General features: G+C 37.4%; 2 non-coding genes across 2 annotated transcripts; both read right to left on the bottom strand.

Annotated features, from left to right (window-relative positions):
* Positions 1-1,213: 1,213 nt before the first annotated feature.
* LOC142181380 (small nucleolar RNA snoR26) lies at positions 1,214-1,304 on the bottom strand. The gene has a single exon (XR_012710047.1). It is a non-coding gene; the product is annotated as a small nucleolar RNA snoR26 (small nucleolar RNA).
* A 52-nt stretch (positions 1,305-1,356) lies between these two features.
* LOC142181381 (small nucleolar RNA snoR27) lies at positions 1,357-1,451 on the bottom strand. The gene has a single exon (XR_012710048.1). It is a non-coding gene; the product is annotated as a small nucleolar RNA snoR27 (small nucleolar RNA).
* Positions 1,452-5,534: the final 4,083 nt, after the last annotated feature.

The raw sequence follows: 5,534 nt of genomic DNA, 5'->3' as shown, positions 1-5,534 counted from the left end.
TTTCCAAGAGTTTTTAAACATGTTCCTAATTTTATTAAAATAACTTTTTTTACGGGACAAGGCTTGTTTGGAAGGAACCCAATCACACCAAGACACTGCTTGGCAAAATTACAGTGGCAATATGAATTGCCTATATCCGTGTGTAACTAGTTGTCATGATAATAATTTCAATAGGATGACCATGACAGCTATAAATACTAGTAGTAGTTTAGGATTTTGTAATACAACAATGGTTTGTGATAGGATGTCAGTTAGGCCCCAGCCATCCGTACGCGGTTATTAAATGCTTATATATATATATATATATATATTATCTTTTCAGACAAAAAAAAACCATAGCAATAAACAATCAATTTACAAGTTACTTTCATAACGAAATGCCAAAACGTGATAGTCGCGTTGTGCCAAGACAACCACCGGTATTACAATTGAATCCTAATATTTTGCACGATACTAATACAAAAGAAATTAGAATTAACAATAATTACTAAACTTAATCATTTTAAGTTCTATAGAACTTCTACGGGAGAAATTAGGATTAACAATAATTAATGTTTTACTCTTATTTTTAGAACACTCTTTATGAGTAAACTCTTATTTCCTACAAATCTCACTCTCATAGAAGTGCTAATCTAATATGAAAAATGTGCACCGTACTATGATAACTTAATGTTATACAACTACCAAGAGTGTATAACTATTTTGTAGATTTGTAGACGTAGGAAATAAGAATCCACCCGTAAAAGACACTCTAAAAGTCTAAGAATATAACAATAATTATAATAATATGTTTTTAAACTGCGATATAACTGTGGTTGCTTCGATATAACATATTCCGTCCGTTTCGCGAACTATTTCCTTTTTGATTCGTTCCAAAAAGAATAAATTCCTTCTAAATTTGAAAACAATTTAGCTTAAACTTACAATTCTACCCGTACTGAGAAGTTTTTATAAACATACAAATTGACAAATAGTCTGGGACACTTTTTAATTTATTTATGATCACAAATTTCAAAAATTTCATTTTTTCTTAAATTCCGTACCCAATCAAAACATAAATTGGAACATAGAGAGTATTAAAATACTAATCTTTCTTTAAGTCACATTATGCGCAATCTATGTAGTATAAAAATTATGTTCCTATAACTGTACTCAATATTTGGTGAACGTAAGCTATTGTAAAACTAAAATTAATATACTATAATACTAGAAAAAGCATCTCAGAATATTTTCCCCATAATTTTCTTCATTTAAAGAATCAAAGTGCAAGGATAACGAGTTATACTACTCATCATTGATGCTTTTATCGGATAGTGAAGAAATTCGCTAAAAAGAAAAAAAATATCAAAAAAACAAGTTGGATCTCAGTTACAAAAATCGTCTTCAATCCCATAGATGGGAATTCTAGAAAGATAACGCAGTAATAATATTTTCATCATCATCGATCCAAATAAATCATCCAATTATCCCAAAAAGGCAAAAACAAATAGTTTAAACGACACTTTTTAAATTATAGTTAAAAACGGGATCTCAGCTATAGAGAAAAGTAATCTACATTTCCAATGTGGAAATTTCAGAACTCGGATAAATTCTTTTTCACATCCTCGATCCCATAGTAGAAAATACATGTAAAAAAATTCAGTAAATTTAACAAAACAAATGGAAGTAGAAATAAATAGTCAGGAAATTATTGGTTGGATCTCAGAAAAGTGAAATACCGAAGAAATGATATATCCACATGTTGAATATTTCAGTCTTTGATGTTTCCTCATCGATCCATTGCAAAAATAAAAAATAAAAATAAAAACAAAAATTAGAGAACAGCAGAGAAAAATGAAGCACCGATTTTGAAGATACAGGAGAGGAAGGGTGACTGAGTGAGGAGTTTTGAGAAACCCTAGCGTCGATTAGAAAAGAAGCTGAAATAAGCACTATTTATACAGAAACTTTGAGAAGCAGAGAGAGTGGAATACGACAGCGTTTTCGGATAATGCTTTTCGGATTAGGCACTTTGCAAATGTTGGACTAAACCCTAGCTAATATAGTGTGGAAAATTTAAATTGCAAGATAAGTCCTCAATTAAGTTTCTTAGACAAATTTGACCCTTGGACTTCTTGAAATTATTCTCAGTTACCTTGAGAGGGGGCCTAGGCTTTAGTTCAATACTTCAATTATAAGATTGGAATGCAAAGACTCAAGTATTTGAATTGATGTTCTCATTAGGGGAAGTATTATGAATGCACGGAATTGTGGATGTTCAAATTGAGAAAGTGAATCAATTAAAGCAAGTAAAGTAAAGATAAGTAGAGAGACTAATATATTATTTCATTTCAAACTTGTATAGAGTAAAATATGTCATGTTAAGTGATTGCATAAGGGAGTGATACGTGGATCCGAACGCAGAAAATAGCCAAAACTGGAGACAACTATTCCATCTGTTACAAGAAAAAATGGTGATCATAAAGATGAAAGAAATGCCTACCACCCGCATTTAATGGAGAATATTCTACATTATTTAATACACTGCCCGTTATAAGGGAATTTGGCATTTATGTTCACCGTTACATCTTTATCAACGTCCCTCATAATTGACATTAAAGAAGGGCATGATCCTGGACCTCTTTCGTAGCTTTAAATAGTGAGCTCAGTTGTCATTGTAAATGATACGAATTTTCTGGCAACCTTATGTTATAATCTGTTCAAAGCTTTATGCAGTTTGAACTTTTAGCTTTTTGATTCTATTATTGTTGTACACGAAAGCACTGCTCCCGGTACCATTGCTTATGTTGTTTCATTCTCATCTCAACGCTAAGTACTGCATATTATTTCAATTCTTCTATTATTTTATGATTAAATTAATTCACTTATCTAGAAAACCACGTATAAGTTCAAATGTATCATTTTACGGGTAAATAGTTGGTGCCCACTGCGGGGCCTAGACAATCGTGCAATTAAGTTGGGCATTGCCTCTTTTATTAACATATTTTGATTACTTGTTCTTAGAAAAAAATCACAGAAAATGGCAGACAATGGTGTTAATAACACACACAATCTTAAAGCCCAAGGAGACTAGCCTCAGCATGAGGATTCAATCAGTGATACCCACAATGAGGGTAACAACACCACGATGGTCCATGGCAGGCGGTACTTGCGACATATTCGGAAGACGACTCTTGATGATGCTGAAGAAGAGCATATTGTTGAAGCGGTGAGGGCCCCGCAGGAGCAACAACAAGTCATTTTAGGCCACCTCACGCGACAGGATAAGGCTATGACAAAACTAATAGGCGTTATCGGGTGCTTCCAACAATGCGAACGGACGAGGTCCAGTTCCTCCCGGTGCTCCCAAAAATCAAACAACGTAGAGGATCGACAACAACACCCTGAGGAGTGAGGTCGACTTCAATGGGGCCGGGGGAAGCAGATCCGGTCACAACAACGAGAGCAATCCCTTCAAAAATGAACTCTTACAATCTTTGAGGGAAGTAAACACCTAGATGGACCGAATCCCGGGTGCACCACCGGTGCTGGAAGGGTCGGACTCAAAGAAGTATATTCAGTTGCTATACAAACCAAGCGTGACACCAGAATTGATCCCGAAGTAATCTAAAATGCCTGACGTGCCAAAATATGATAGGACTTCGGACCCTAAGGAGCATATTACCACCTATACAACGGCGGTAAAGGGGAATGATTTAGCTCCCCACGAGATCGAATCTGTTTTGCTAAAAAAATTCGAAGAGACTATCATGAGGGGAGCCTTGACATGGTATTCATTGTTACCTGAGCATTCCATATATTACTTTGAGATGCTCGCATATTATTTCATTAAGGCTCATGCCGGGGCCAGAAAGGTGCAGGCCCCGAAAACTAACATATTCAGAATTGCACAAGGAGAGCCTGAGTTGCTGTGAGCATTCATAACTCGGTTCTAGAAGGACATGATGTTGCTCCCGGCTATTCTAGGTGAATGGCCAACTGAAGCTTTCACCAAGGGTTTGAACCCGAGAAATTTCGATGCCTCCCAAAAAATTGAAGGAAAGCTTGCTCGAATTCCAGGCGACGACTAGGCAGATGTTCACAATCGGTATGAGCCAAAGATAAGGATTGAGGATAATCAGCTAGGCTTCCCATGCCGCTAAAGATCGGGAGAAAAATAAAGAAAAATTAAAAGACGATTTCTACAAAGACATGCGATCTTCGAGGGGTCGATTTTTACCTTACGAATGGGCCGAAGGACGCGACAGAGGTTTATAGTCAGCAGACAGGTTTGTTACTGATAGAAGAATTAATTGCGGCTGAAATAACAGATCGATACAGGACAAGAAAGAATCAGGTTCTCGAGATCCTTCTTATCCCAGATATTTAGAATACAACTTCAATGTTAGTGTAGTAGAGTTAGTATCAGCTATGAGAAATATTAAAGAAGCATGGTTCCTAAAGCCTATGAGGTCTGATCTCAGCCGAAGAGATCCTAATTTGTGGTGCGAATACCACGGAACGAACGGCCACCGAACTGGGGACTGTTGACATTCGTGTGAAGAGGTGGTGATACTACTAAAAAATAGCCATCTCAGGGAACTCTTAAGTGACCAGGCCAAAAATAATGATAGATGTATCCGTGATAACACGAAGCCCTCAAAAACAAAAGAAGACCTCTCGCGCCAGACGATCAACATGATTTTCGGGAAGGGGGGAACAAGATAAATGAGGTTACTTTCTCGGTGGCAAAAAAGACAAAGGCAACATTAACCCACGGCAAGAGGCTCCGGGAAGTCGCTGAGGACAACATCACTTTCATAGAGGAAGACACATACGGATTATTGCTACCGTACAACGACGCATTGGTAATTTATTAAAGTGTATTAGATTTTAAAATCAAACATGTTTTGGTGGATCCGGGAAGTTCGACCAATATCATACAATGGAGGGTATTGGAGCAATCCAAACTTACCAGAATCATCATACATGCCACAAAACTCCTTGTCGGGTTCAACCTCGCAAGTGTGACAACCCGAAGAGAGATCTTGCTACCCACAAATGTCGATGGGGTGATGAAAGCGACCCTTTTTAAGGTTGTGGGTGGTGATATGGGTTACAACATTATTCTGGGAAGATCGTGGTTTCACGAGATGAAAGACGTACCGTCAACGTATCATCAGTTGCTGAAATTTTCAACTCCCAGGGGGATTAAATAGATAAAAGCGACCAACCGGCGGTAATGGAGATGAATGCGATTTTGGTCTCCAGTAGCAAAGCAAGAAGCATGCGGCATAACAATTATAGGAATTGGCGCCTGCTTCCGAGTCAAGTGAGGCTAACTAGAGGGAAGAAGCGTCAGAATCTTACCAGGTGCCAAGATATTTCCAGGTACTTGAAGAGACGGACGCAACAAAGTCTACAGCAGGAGAGCTTGAGCAAGTCGCATTGTTTGAAAAGTTCTTGGAGAGGAAATTCCACTTGGGGACAGGACTGCACCTCGAGCTCATGTCTGGATTTATTGAATTTCTTAAGTTTAATGCCGATTATTTTGC

Source organism: Nicotiana tabacum, chromosome 5, assembly GCF_000715075.1.
Source record: "Nicotiana tabacum cultivar K326 chromosome 5, ASM71507v2, whole genome shotgun sequence".
Classification (NCBI taxonomy): Eukaryota; Viridiplantae; Streptophyta; class Magnoliopsida; order Solanales; family Solanaceae; genus Nicotiana; species Nicotiana tabacum.
This window is presented reverse-complemented; position numbering and strand designations above follow the sequence as displayed.